The sequence below is a fragment of the Eulemur rufifrons genome, chromosome 8 (genome assembly GCF_041146395.1).
Source record: "Eulemur rufifrons isolate Redbay chromosome 8, OSU_ERuf_1, whole genome shotgun sequence".
Classification (NCBI taxonomy): domain Eukaryota; kingdom Metazoa; phylum Chordata; class Mammalia; order Primates; family Lemuridae; genus Eulemur; species Eulemur rufifrons.
This window is the reverse complement of record NC_090990.1, coordinates 104,742,630-104,757,752: the sequence shown is the minus strand read 5'-3', so window position 1 is coordinate 104,757,752 and position 15,123 is coordinate 104,742,630. Positions and strand designations below refer to the sequence as shown.

At 41.5% G+C, this 15,123-nt stretch overlaps 1 protein-coding gene across 2 annotated transcripts in view; it reads right to left on the bottom strand.

Moving 5' to 3' along the window:
• OTUD7B (OTU deubiquitinase 7B) overlaps positions 1-4,876 on the bottom strand; it is a 55,314-nt gene extending 50,438 nt beyond the window's left edge. Inside the window, exons 1-2 of one of the 2 annotated variants that reach the window (XM_069480695.1) lie at positions 4,606-4,876; positions 868-925 (exon numbers count right to left, since the gene is read on the bottom strand). The gene's annotated coding sequence lies outside the window, so the exon portion shown is untranslated. The remainder of the gene's footprint in view (positions 1-867; positions 926-4,605) is intronic. The other variant, XM_069480694.1, reaches the window with a different exon arrangement.
• Between the last annotated feature and the right edge of the window lie 10,247 nt (positions 4,877-15,123).

Genomic DNA, 15,123 nt, shown 5'->3' with positions numbered 1-15,123 from the left:
AATTTCTCCTATCCAAAACTATTTCTTAGAGGAAATAAAGGGATAAGACATAATCCTAAAGAACACAATTGAAAATAATCCCTCTGTAGTATAAAATAAAATTCCTAACTTTTCTACCTCTGATTTCCAGCTCAGAAATACGAGTCCCCTGGCTCAAGAAGTAAAAAATAATCCTGTGCTCATGACATCACAAACACATAGTGTGGTAATGATGATAAGAAGGTAGGGGAGGGTGGAGAGACTACGTTAACATATGCAGTATAGTCTATAGTCTTGATTATCCACAAATGGATTATTCATTTTATGGATTTCTGAGGCCAAATTCTTAATCCAAGATTCACTGTTCTTCACCATCAGTATATTCTCCTCACCATCAGGTAATTCAGGCTTAGAAATGCAAATGTATTTCAATATCAGTATGATCCCAAAAAATGAAGATAAATTTGGTTTAACAAATAATGCATTTTTGAGGATCACTTGAGGCCAAGAATTTGAGACCAGCCTGGGCAACATAGCTATTTATTTGATTTTTTTAGAGACCTCATCTCTAAAAAATAAAAATAAACTAGCCATGCATGGTAGCGTGGGCCTGTGGTCCCAGCTTTCTGAGAGGCTTGCTTGAGCCCTAGAGTACAAGGCTATAGTGGGCTTTGATTGATTATGCCACTGCACTCCAGCTTGGGCAACAAAGTGAGACTCTGTCTCTAAAAAAATTAATTAATTAAAATAAATTAAAAAAATAAAAAGTAATGCATTTTCAAACCAAGAAATTTCTTTGTTAAGTTCTAAATTACCTATAACAGTGCTCCCTACATTAGCAAAGATAACTAAGGGTTAAATGTACTTGAAACATAACACTGTCCTTACCATAAGCTCTTGAGGAGAATCCAGCCATAGTCTTGAGACTTCCCCACAGGTTGGTGCACTATGAGATAGGCATAAGCAGAGCTCAGTATAGTAAGTGAGGTGTGTAAATACAAAATCTTCTACAAGGAATCTTATGTCTCCTGGATAAGAGGAGACATCCCTTTAGGCCAGGATCATACCGAAGAGAAGAGTCGCAATGTTCCGGTGCCTGCCTGATTCCATATCCTTGAGTTCCCGGACCAAAGGGCTCAATACATCTAATTAAATCCACCCTTTGTTCAAAGACCTACAATGACTCTATTGACCCTTCTATCAACATCCAACAGTCTGGCCTCTGAGGCCCCTCCACCCTCTTGCCTGTTCTACCCATGACTTGACCAACCCACATTCTATCCAATCACTCTCATTTATTCCCCCCACACACAACTTAGTCATTCATACCATCACTGCACACTGTACATTCTATACTTTGTTTGGAAGATCCTTTCTTTTCCATTATTCCCAACACAATAGCTATTTAACTTACTTGAATACTCATATTTATTTTATAGATAAGGAAGAAAAGTAACTTGTCCAAGGTCACATAGTAAAAAGTAGCCAGAGCCCATATCGCTGACTAACCCACAGCCTCACAAGTCCATTTCAAAATTTACTAATTCAGAAATCTCCCCTCGCTTATCTCATTGATTCTTTGTTACTACAAGTTTTCTCGGCCCTTACCTACTCCATTTGTAGCACATTAAACTTGGTTTTGTTTATATGCTGTTTCCTAAATGTTAAAGATTATAATAATAGTCTGCCTTTCCATTTATATACTACCTTTCCCCTCTATCTCCCATCCCAAGGGCAAGGACACTTGTCTTTATATCTTTTATATCTCCCTAAAGCCTGTCAGTGGAGTTTGGAGCCTGCTTTATACACAGGAGTATTCAATTATTATTCAAGGATTTCTTACTTAAAAAAAAAATCAACTCCCTTCTATCATATTAAAAAGTCAACTGAATTCAGGCATTCATGAGAAAATTGCCCTGCATCTACCTTCCAATTACACAAATTTTTAGTTATCTGAATTTATCAGGGGCTACTGAGAAGATTCCATAGTCTGCTTGTCATTCCACAGCTCTTAAGTTCCCATAAGAAAGATACTGCTGAGGTCACATTTCAAAGCATTGTTTGGTGGGATGAGTGTTTGGGGTAAGGAGAGTGGTACTCATATATACACACATGTACATACATACATACATACACATACACACTATAAGGGCCTCTGCTGGCATCCTTAGCATTCTTGAGATATTCAAGAGCATCAAAACTTTGACAAATGGCACTTAGTGCCCTCAAAACAATCTGAAACTTATTTTTAATACTAAATTATTCCACCGTGGTTCACTTGGTTACATATATTGAATCTCAAAATTCCAAACAAAGCTTTCTGAGAACTGAGAATAGTGGTGGGTTTACTGGGCTGCTCTACGCTTATTCCTAGGTTTATTCAACCCCTTCAACCCCCACCCACTGGAATAAAATATGCAATTCAACTAGGATAAGTTGCTAAGTACAGATATAAATAGAATTCACCCAGATATCATCACTAATACTGGCACCAGCCAACTCACACAGATCAAAACAATTATTGATAGTGAACAGACTCTTAGAGGGTGTATGGGATTTTTAAAAATTAGATTTTGATCTCCAAAATAAATCTTATTTCAAAAGAAAAGAAAGATTAAGTAAATAAAGCTTTAGGAAAACCTCTAAGTTGTTGGTGACATAAGGCCACCAAAGTCTAGCTAACAATTAGCATTCATTACTGGTCATCCTGCCTTAAACATGTCAGCAGACAACCCTTTCTTTAGCAAAGTTTTACATTTTTTTTCTGAGGCAGTCTTTAGTATTAAATGAAAGGAATAAGTCAAATCAGACAACAACAACAAAAATTAGTAACGGTTTGGAAACTATCTTCCTTCTATCTTTCCTTCCTGTTTGAATTCATAATGTTCAAAGCAAGTATCTGTTCAATTCTAAATTATTCATGTTAATGGATAATTATTGACACAAGGTGCTGATAACTCAAAATGGGGAGGAAAATCGAATAAAATCTATTTTGGTTTTGGAATATATGTTTTCAGCATATTTACCTTCTCAATTATTCCTAGCACTAGCTAATATTTGTATTCATTTGCAATCTCTAAGTACATAGTAACTGGCCACTTTGTCACGGTGGTGCTCTGAGGCATGCCGGGTCGGGTCGGGTCACTAGTGGAAATTAGAACAGACTGGTATTCAGCCTGCAGATGAGCAACATTAATTTCATTTATTTTACAGTTCTGTTCAGTTTACAGCAAGCTGGTTACTAAACTTTAAAAGAACTAGTTGAAAAACAATGAAGACTACGAGTATAATTAATTCTTCATTGTTTGCCTATAATGTCTTCATTTGTAAATTATTCACAGTAAATGTTTAACTACAAGTCTGATTCTCCCTAGCCACCCAGCATAAATCCCCGCAGTCTTCTCCACCCCATCAGGAATGCAATCTCATTTACTAGGGAAGAAATGTTCTAAATGTGTTTAAAAGTTATATAGCATAGAAAATATTTTTAAAATATTTAGGGATTAGCGCTACCCTTTTGAACTAGTCTTACCACCACCTCTTCTCTCTACCTGTCCTTTCCACCTTTGAAATAGGTTCTGAAAGACAAAAGAATCCAGCCTCCTCAAAGATCTAAATACTATTATAGAAGCCAAAGACTGAAAAATTACCAGCCTCTAAATAAGGCAGTCTCTGTAGTACTTATAAAAAGATAAGGAAAATAAAAATTAAAGTGCTGATATTTCTTGGCTTTGCATTCATAAAAACAAAATTCCCTGAAAGTTTGTGGGGAACCTCTTACATAAAATTCCACCAGTCAGCTTCCTTTAACTTTCAAATTTTTACGTCTGTATTGTACCCAGAGAAGCTACCTAGGTCAGATAGACTACCACGAGGGAGGGGAAAGAGAGACTGAGCTCTGGTCCTTGTGAGCCGACAAGCTAAAAATACGCCTGCCCGGTAAACAAATCCCGTTCCATCCCGACCGGAGCCACACACACCGTTAACCTAGTAATTATGAGAAGAGTGAGATCACGCAGCCCCCGGCTTACTCATCATCAGCTTCTAAAGTTTCCATCGGCTCATGGCAACTTTTCTTTTTTCTAAACTTCATAAGACTGCCCTAGAATCTCTCTCTCTCTCACACACACACACACACACACACACCTTTTTCGCTCCCTTCCTCCATTACTGGAAGCACCTCGGTTTGGCTATCAACAGAGAGAATAAGCTTGTTTTCATTTTACTTTTATATTGAGATTTTTAAATGAACTTTATCCTATTATGAGGGTAGCAGCCTGTATCTTAACCACTCTAAAACTCCATCATCCCTCCCTGAAAGTCTAGCTGACAAGGGCCGACTGTTCAAGCTGCCCAGCACAGCTTAGGAAGGGAGGCCAGGAATCAGGGAGGGAGGCTAGGCACGCGGGACGCAGGTAAAAGGGAGGAATAAAGGGGAAGAGGTTAGGACGAAGCAAGGAGCAGTCGGGGCGAGGAGAGGGTGCCGAGGGGATATGGCTTCGGGTGAAATATAACCAGAAGGAGAAGGCGGACAGTGGAGATCAGAGGTGCAGAGTTTGGGAGTCTGAAGAGGCGAGAGGGACGGGAGCAAACGGGGGAGATTATCAGGGCGGGGGACTCCGTTACCCTCGCGGCTCCTGGGGCAAGGCCCTAGGCCGGGGCGGAGCGCGGGGCCCGGCCGCCTCTCCTCATTCCTCGGCAGTGACCCCGGGGTCTGGCCGGTCCCTCCCCAGACGACGAAGGAGGCGGAGGCGGTGGCGGAGACTGTGACCGCGGATGTTGCTCCGCACAGGATCTAGAGCTGGAGCCAGCCGGGACTGATCGGGACTGGCCTCCCCCAATGGCTTTTTGCCCGCTCCACACCCGGCTGCCACTCCGACTACGGCGGCTGGTTCGGGATCGGTGGCTTTCAGCCGGCCGGCCGGAAACAAGCGCCAGTTTCCGGCCGGAGCGGGTTGGTGGTGACACCCAAGCCACCCCCGGCCTCCTCCCGCCCCGCCCCGCCCCACCCCGTGGCAGCCCCGCCTTTAACGCCGCGCCGGGAGCTGCGCCCAGTTTGGCGCTTGCCCCGCGCGTGACCCGGTGATTTCCTGGCCCGCGTTCCTAAAGCTCATGGTCTGGAGCATTTTTGCCTTGGAGCTGGAGGGGTACAGGGTGGACTTTTGAGACTTTGGGGTAGAACCAGTTGGCAACAGGCTTGAGAAGGAGCAGAAAGGGGCGGAGTAGTTCCAGAAAGGTGAGAGGGGTGAAAATACTTTAGACGACTGAAATTCTAGAAACCCTACACAAGCATTCTGAACTGACCAGAGGAAAATTAACACTTCTTCCAGAGCAGTCTGTACCCAGTTATGCATTTCCCTTGTTCCTTCACTCTTGAAATGAACATACCCTTCTCTACAAGCCCTTAATATTTATTTACTTACATAACAATGATACCCTATTGATATGTCTGCTTTTAGACTGTTAACACAATAAAAAAAAAGTTTTGTAGCACTTTTGTAATATCTTTCACAACATTGCAGCATAATTCAAATATTGAGTCGCTACTATGTGCAAGGCACTGTGTTCAGTGATACTGGGAATACAAAAATCAAGACAATCTAAGACATTAAAGATCTTACAATTCAGTAAAATACATAAAGCTATATTATATAAGGCAGAACTCAACACATGTGCTATGTGAGTTACAATGAGCTATGAATATGAGAACATAAACGAGCCATCCCTGCCACATCGTAGACATTCCATCTGTGTTGAATGAATGAATAAATATTAAATGAATGTGGACTGTTTTAAATAAGAAAAGCTATTTAATAAATACCTCTTTATGACAAACCCAAAAGGGAGCCAGCCCCTGCTATACTCTAACCAAAGAAATATGAAATTTTACTTCAGTTTCCTAACGTTGTGACACCTTGTCTGCATATTCAAAATATTTATTGTCAAAATTGTGCCCATTAGGCCTGTGTAAAAAACAAATACTGCAATCAACTTTTCTTTCCCCTCATTACATCCTGAGGTCTTCAGTTGCTAAAGGGGAGGGGTGTAGCATAGACCCTCTAGAATTATCCAGCTCAGACTAGGAACTTGACACCTGAAACAAGAAACTTCCTAGACAGCTGTATCTCATAGGGATACCCCTGGGTTTAGAGTTGAAGATTTAGGGCGGGCCTGGGGCCATACATACATACCAAGGCCAAACAGATCAGTATGCCTTGCATGGGGCATACCCAGGACCTACAATAAAGCTGACAAATAGAGCCTTGTGGCCTGGGCTTCACGAATTCAGGGACCACAAATTTTGGCTACTGTTTAGTGGCAAATTTGAAGAGAGCAGGATGAGATTTGGTCAACTAAGTTGATTCTAACGGAACTCCCTTGATCACACCTCCCCCTTGCTAGCTAAATCTGAGGTGGGAGGGCAGATCCACAGACAGGGAGCCTGAAAAATCTGAAAGCTGCCTCATTTTACCACAGCCCTCTAGAACCAGCTTATACCCATCTGTTAATTGTCTTTCTAGTCTTAACAACATTGCCACAGACACATCAGGGCCAGCTATGGAGTTCAGAGGCACTCTCCATTCTCAGTACAAGACAGACTTTTTCTTTTGGCAGTGACCAAAAAAGTCTCCAGATTTGAAAGCCGGGCCAAGTTGCTGGTCAAAGTCATTTAAGTGACCACACTTTATAGGCTTGCCTGGAAATTTAGGGGCCAGGAAGTGATGGGGTTGCAGTTGCTTTGTGCCTGTTTCTTGCTCTGACCATCCATCACTCATTGTTGTTTGTGAAGTTGCTCAATGGGCTGCTTGTCTTTGGTCAGCCCAGGCTGTGTGGGTAGCAGTGTGGTCAGCTAGGCTGGGAGCCAGGCCACCTGGGTTCTGGTCCCAGCTCAGCCAGCCCCTAATCCATTAAGTGACTCCCTTCCCATTCCTGTGTGTCAGTGTATCTGCCTAGAGACTAGGAGCTTCTTCTCCAGTGATATGCAGCCATTCAGGCTGTCACTGTGTTGGATGCTCAGAAGCAGCTGTCTGATATAGACGTCAGCAGCAGCAAGAACACAGTTGATTATTTTTTGCTGCCAGGGTAGAATAGTATGGAAAAAAGTAAAAGCAGCAAAAAAACTCTACCACACTCCCTCAACTGCTATTCAGTACAAAGTTCTTTTCCACCCTAAAGACCTGTTTTTGTTTACTTTTCTTCGCATTTCTAAGGGCTGCTTCAAGGAGCTCCCTGAGCTTTTACTTCGCTTAGAGCAAGAGCAGAGAAACCAGAACTTTGCATTTCACCAGAGGAACTAAAAAGAGAGACTATTTCAGTACTGGGGCTAATGGGTACAGTAAGGAGAAATGTTCAGAGAAAGCTATTTTGCAGCTAACCAGGAAAAAAAGAAAAGAAATTATTTGCATTTATATGCTTTTGTGGTGGAAAAGAAAACCGAATGAAAATAACTTCCTTTCCACTGCCACCACTATAATTTAGACCGTTGGTAGCGGTGAGTTTTAAAAACTACATACTGTACGTGCCTAGGAACCTCAGACTAACTCAGAATTCTTGGGACTGAAGACCAGGAATCTGTACTTTTTTAAAACAAATTAGGGGCTCTAATAAAGTTAAATACATTTCTACCCTATAACCCACCAATTGCCCTACTAGGAATTTACCCAATAGAAATGAAAACATATGTCCACAAAAAACTTACACATGAATGTTCCTAACAGCTTTACTCATAATAGCTCCACACTAGAAATATCTTAAACATTCACCAACAAAAAAATGGATACTTAAATTGTTCATGCAATGAAATACAATTTTTAGAAATAAACTACCATTGAACAACAGTATGGATGACTCTCAAAATCATTTTTGGAGCAAAAAAAAAAGCCATTTATGTGAAATTCAAGAACAAGCAAAAATAATCTTGATGATAGAAATTAGAACCACAGTTACCTATTGGGGGAGAAAAAGAATGACTAGAAGGGGACATGAGGGAACTTTATGGGGTGATAGAAATGTTTCATATCTCAATAAGGGTGGCTTTTACACATGTACATCAAATCGTATACTTGAGATAGATGTATGTGAAATTTACTTCAATTTTAAAAATAGAAAAAAAATTCAAGGTTTCTTCATAACACTTAGCCAGGTTATAAATTTACATTTATTTGTAGATTATTTGATTGATAGTTGCCTGACCCATTAGATTCTGAAGCTCTATGAGGTAAGTTCACCTTTTATGTATACTCCCTAGCATAGTATCTGATCCATGGCAGTCATTCATTAAATATCTATCCAATGACTGACTGAATGAATGAATTGGCAGCCAATTGGCAATTGAGAACCATTGCTTTGGTAGATTATCATTTCACATCCAAACTCTTATAATAGCGTAACTGGGTCTTTCTATTCCCAGGCCCTCTATCTGCTTTGACACCATTGCTAGATTATACTTCCTAAAATATTCCATTGATCTTTTCTGTTTTTAAAAGCTATAACAAAGGTGTTAATTGCTTAACCAGTGTCCCTCCCCTTTCTTCCTCCTTGCTTGTAGAACCTTGATTAGGTTCGAGTAGCCATTCTTCACTCTGTGGCCATGGGCATCAGGGAGACTGGTTCCAGTGGAAGGGATGGGGGCTGAGTAGGAGGAAAACACCCATGGATCACAGGGTTTCATTCACCTTACCAGTGCTGGGTTCTGGCATGTAACAGATTCTGACCAATATGAGATGTGAGAAAATCTGCTGGAGACTTTTGAGAAAGACTTCTTTGCTCTTACAAAGAGACAAAAAGAAAAAGTTATTTTCTTCCGCTGCAGAATGTTATTGGGTTTGGAACTCTTGTGCTGGTTGGAGGACAGACTGACATACTATGAATGGCAGCGTATAAAGATTAAAAGAATCTGGGTCTTTGGTGAACTGCTGAATTAACCAATCCTGGAGTGGTCCTACTTGAAATTCTCGTTACATGAGATGCTATATCTTCCTTATTTTTTAAGCCATTTGAATTAGTTTTTCTATTACTTATAACCAACAGCATCTCAGTTGATAAAATGTCATAAACAACTCCTCAATGTCTATAGGATAAAATCAAAATTCTTTAGTCTTCCTTGTAAGATTCTATACGGCTTTACTCCAGACTGGTCCTAACTCTAGAATATATCTGTCTAATTTCCATCTCTACATTTGTGTTCTATTTCCTTTACCACCTGTGATGTGCTGGTAAATACTAACAACCAGCTTTCTAGGGGAGAAAAGCCCTGATTTGTAACATTAACCAATTTCTGGTGCAAATATTTCTACCACTGATAATTTCGTGCTACTAATGTGATGTTACTGAACAAGGAGTTGGGAAGAGATGTGCAATCAGTTCTAGCAAGCCAGTAAGAGAGAGCTTGAGCTGACTCTAGCATACTACCATGTTACCACCCAATTTTCTCCCCTGTCTGTAAGTTTGCTCCCTAGATAGAGTTCAAGGCCCAATCTGTATCACCTCCTTTTAAAGACTTTGTGTAAAGTCTTTTAAAGACTTTACATTAAGATACTCTAAATGTCTTTACCAATCAATTGCAATTTAAGAATTGACGTGAACTGTTAATTTTCACAAGTATTTGCTCAAGTCAACTACTTAACGAAAAAAAAACCTAGAAAAAATTAAAATGTCAAGAGTTCAGTGATACCATATTATCTTTCTGCACTTCCTAAAGGGTTCTTAGGCCTAGGCTTTGCAGGAACTCCTAAGAAAATCCCTGCCTCCAGGCCCTATGAGCACTAAAGATGCTGGCAGTGCTTTATTGTAAATAGGACTTATCAGGGCCCAATTATTGCAAGTGCCAATTCCCAAGAGAGCTGTGTTAGGACATTAACTAAAGGGCTCTTGGCAAGATTGGGTGTGTTCCTATTCTGGTCCTGACAAATCCCCTGAGGATGTAAGAATGGGCTTCTAAGGCAATTAGAGGCCTAGCAACAGGTAGGTAAAGAGAAGCTAGTTCCTTAGGCAGTAAGGAGAGCAAGTGCTACCTTACCTGATTGGAATGCCAGCAGGGTGGGTCAGCTTCACCTCCACCTCACAGGTGACACACCCCAAGGCTTGGAGGAAGCAAATACTGAAGACTGCCAACACATTGGCTGAGGCCATGAGGAGAGGCCCAGGAATGGAATGACTAAGTCACTCTGCCCCCTGACTAGGTCGGCACTGGGAGGCAGGCCAAACTCAGGCTACTGGAAACTGACAGAGCATTCAGGGGATAGAAGATGTGAGACTACATCATACTCTGGGGCTTTCACTTGAGCCCTCTTGTTAACTCCCCTTTTTATTAATGTGACTAGTGGCCCTCATTGACCACTATAGATACTGCACACTAAGATTGTTTTCCTAAATTATAAATATATGCTTCTTTTCCTGCATCAGAAAGCTCTGGGGTTGAGTGACTATATCTAATTGGCGTTTATTAGAATCTCTCACTGCTGGGTCTACCTGTTGCCAGATTACTGAATTGATCAGCATTATGGCTGTTCCCATGTTGCTTATGGTCTGTGGACAAGCCTGCAGATCATAGCAACAACTCAGAGAGAAATCAATGGAAGTCAGTTTTTTCAGCTGGGAAAAAATCTGTAATTGAAAAGTGTCACCATTACTTAGTTTAAGAAGAGATAAAATCCTGAGGTCAGAAGAAATTAGTGAAACAATCTCAAGAACTAGGGAGGGATCCATGGGTGAGTAAAGTATGCTAGGAGCACCCAAGGGAAAAATGTAAGAACGAGACACATCTAAAAAGAAAACATTAGGCCAAGTGCGGTGGCTCATGCCTGTAATCCTAGCACTCTGGGAGGCCAAGGCGGGAGGATCACTCAAGGTTAGGAATTCGAGACCAGCCTGAGCAAGAGCAAGACCCCGTCTCTACTAAAAATAGAAAGAAATGATCTGGACAACTAAAAATATATATAGAAAAAAAATTAGACGGGCATGGTGGCACATGCTTGTAGTCCCAGCTACTCGGGAGGCTGAGGCAGAAGGATCACTTAAGCCCAGGAGTTTGAGGTTGCTGTGAGCTAGGCTGATGCCATGGCACTCTAGCCTGGGTGACAGAGTGAGATTCTGTCTCAAAAAAAAAAAAAAAAAGAAAGAAAGAAAAAAAGAAAACACTGACTGTGTTGGTGAGAGGAAGGAAATCAGAGGGGCTGAATAATGAGGACTGGTAGAAGGAGGTTCCGAGTGCTAATCAAGAGTGCCGGCTCTGCAATACTTTTTAAGTGGGCTAGCTGCCCCCAGGGGGTGCCCTTCCACTTCTTCCCCAGGCCACAAATCACACACAAATGGTGGCTCTGCTCTTACTTGCCAGCAAATGATGCTGACCAGACTCCTTGCCTCTGGACCCTCTATATGAACAACAAAGACTCAACAAAATGGGAATTAACACAATTACATGAGTTCTGTTGATATTTTTAAGTGCCCACCATGTGTAAGGCATGCAAGGATGTAATCATTGCCCTTAAGGAGCTTTCATGAGCGAGTCTAGGAATTACAAGTCCAAATCCTTCTCTGCTTGACACATGTCCATCATCTTATTTAGGAATAAAAGATGGAAAGTGATATAGATTATAAAAGGACAATGTGGCCTTTGACTGCAGACTTGTATCCCTGAAAGAAGCTGAAAGGGCTGAGTCTTACTGTCCCCACAGTATATTCTGTTCTTGGTTTCCCGCTTCCTACAAGATTTTTCTTTTGGTTTTTAGTTTCCTCCTCCACTCTTTCTCTGTATGAATAGTTTTTATGGGCCTTTATGTAGCAGACAGCTTCTAACACTGAGCAAGAGAGCATGGTGGTTATTCTTAAATTTGAAGCACAGCCGGGTGAGTTGCTGTTACTCTGGCCTATTGCTGTGCAATTCCCCAATACTAGACATACACACATCTACAGTTAGATTACACTGTGAACATAGTTTGTTACTTAGTGTCCCTGCTGAAACCTAACTGAATCTGTGGTCAATACCTCTAAATTGTATCACTATATCTGTTCCTTTCTCTCAATTCTCATTGCCACAATCCTAATTCATTACTTCTGACCTACACTATTGTAAGATAACTCTGCAACTATCTCTTGCCTTTAATTTCTCTCTTCTCCCATCAACTGTTCACACTCTGCCTAAAACTAAGATCTAGTCACATCATTCCCCTGCTCAAAAGCCTTCAATTGTCCTTAAAGAGAAATTTATCTACTGCCAATGATAAAATAATAGGAAGTGTTATTATCTTCATTAACTATCAATGTGATTGGCACTACCCACCCCTGAGGGACTAAGTGAATTCAGAAAGCGCATAGATTGCTTTGGGATCATTATGTAACTGAGAAAGAAAGTACTGTTACTTAAAACCAACTGTAGCTTTTAAGGGAGGTGATGTAATTCATATAGCAAGGAAATAATTCTTCACACTGCCTCCTTCCCCTAACAGAATTGGAAGAAGAAGGAAATGGGGAAGTGGTGGCCATTGCAAGCCTCTGCTTGTTCTGAGTCTCAGGATGGGAGCTGGGAAAGATGATCCATTATTTAGCAAGTCAGGTTGAAGAGTCCTTGGCGATAATAAAATAAGGAAAATCAAATTATAGAAGAGGAGCCCTATGGAAGGAGGGCAGGAAAATGAGGTGTAAGTCTGACATATAAACAAATATCCTGTGTGAGGGGTATTTTCTGGTGAAGATAAAAGCAGTTGTTTTATATCTTAGGGCAATGTGGTGTAAAACAACAGTAGCACACTCAAGACAGTGAAATGATCCATCCATCGAACTTATCAGCAACCAGAAAGAGCATAAGGCACATTCTCACTTCCAGAATCCCTGGAGAGACTGGGAGGCTCTTACCATACAGGGGAATGGGATTAAGGCTATAACATTTGAACCTCAAAGCACTGAGTACCTTCACAGAGATGGGCTATAATTTGATGAGAGGTAGGGTACTTCTCTCTTTACTCACATTCTCTGTGAGTACTGCTGGGGCCCTGTGTGGCACCCAGTGATAAATGTCAATTCGTTTTTCATTTTCCTTTCATTTAAAACGCTGCTCAGAGTTCTGATCCATAACATGTTTTCTGTTCCCCTCTAGCTTGATCAGCAAGCAGTGTTTCCTCCTTCCCATTGTGAATGTTCCTTGGAGCCCTTGCCCCTATACCCAAGGGGTGGAATCTGGGTGAACCCTAAGAAGAGCAGTATTATATTTTGGAGGGCTTCTCCTTGGTGAAAAGAAAACCATGTCTCTTCCCCAGACTTATTACCACCCACGCTTTCTTCCCTGGCAGGCCTCCCATAGGTAGACTCTGCTAATAAGAAAGGTCCCAGATAATTAGAAGAGGGAATTGGAATCAAAGAGAAAAATAATGGAAGACACCATCCTAGTGTCCTATTTAGTAAAACTAGTATATGAGCAGAATAGGTAGGTTCCAGGTAGTCTGAGGGAAAACAGTAGACAAGAAAAAAGGCAAAAGACAAGGAGGGATTAGTAGTAGAGTAGGAATAATACAGGATGATTCCCAGGGACAAATCAGTACCACCCTTAGGTCCTAGGCAAGGGGCCTCCCTGCCCTGAGCCCTCAACTTGAAGAGGCCCCATTCTGACCTTCCTCTGGCCACATCCCTCCTTATGGGATAAAGAGTCTGTAGGACCAGGAGACATGCAAATCTGGAGCCCAAGATCCCCCTCAAGACCACCCTCTGTGTGCCCAGGAATCTGGAATTCCCAGCCCAGATGGCCTGAGCCGGCTTCCAGGGCCTGTGTGGGCCTCTTCCCTGGGTCTATATTCCACAGGGTGAACGACACCACCGATGGGCTGGCTCTCCCCACACTGCCACGTTCCAGGCCACGGCTCCAGGAATCCAATAATTCTAAATTTGAACCTGGCCTTTCAAGTTGTTATGACAATATATTTGTCAAGGTAGGAGGATAGAACATTTTATTTAACAACCTATTAGTTTTATGTATAAATTTTAAATATTTAGACCTATGATGTTTGGACCTCTATTTGTACTCTTGCCCCAGGCCCCACAAATGTTAGGGGTAGGCCTATTTAAAATAAAAACTACCCGAGACTACAGAACTATATATTTAAGGGAAAATATGTTTCTCTGCTATTTATTAAAAGCCTTGATTTAAAACTTAGATTTTAGGCCGGGCGCGGTGGCTCACGCCTGTAATCCTAGCACTCTGGGAGGCCGAGGCGGGTGGATTGCTCAAGGTCAGGAGTTCGAGACCAGCCTGAGCGAGACCCCGTCTCTACTAAAAATAGAAAGTCATTATATGGACACCTAAAAATCTATATAGAAAAAATTAGCCGGGCATAGTGGCGCATGCCTGTAGTCCCAGCTCCTCGGGAGGCTGAGGCAGTAGGATCGCTTAAGCCCAGGAGTTTGAGGTTGCTGTGAGCTAAGCTGATGCCACGGCACTCACTCTAGCCTGGGCAACAAAGTGAGACTCTGTCTCAACAAAAAAAAAAAAAAAATAAAACTTAGATTTTAATTTAAAGCTACCGATTTATCTTGAAAATTTTCTCTGAAGCCAAGTAGGCCCCAATCATATATAATAATTATGTGTCTAAAATCACACTTTTCCCTAAAATGTTTGGTGCCACCAAATAATTATTGGCGTTTGTTGATTCCTTAGTTTTCAAACAAGGGTGTGCATCCTCCCCGCTGGTGGCTTTATCAGGCCGTCCTCTGGTCTCGGCTAGGGCAGCACCTCCACCCCTTCTCCTTGGCTCTGTCCCCTACTTTCATTAGCCAGACTTCTAATAAAACAAAGTAATATATTTTTAAAGTACATAGTTCAAAAGATTTTCTGTTATTTTGGGATTTTTTAATAACCAATGAATTGATCCTTCATATTTATTTCTCTAAAAACACACACACACACATACCCTTAACAATTGTTTCTTAAAATGACTCAGATATAGGTCATATACTTTAGTAGGAAGATGTTCCATTTTGCTGTATCAGATAGTATTTTGTGAAGGCTTTTGACGTCTGATTTTTTTTTTTTTTTTTTTTGAGACAGAGTCTCACTCTGTTGCCCGGGCTAGAGTGAGTGCCGTGGAATCAGCCTAGCTCACAGCACCTCAAACGCCTGGGCTTAAGCAATCCTTCTGCCTCAGCCTCCCGAGTAGC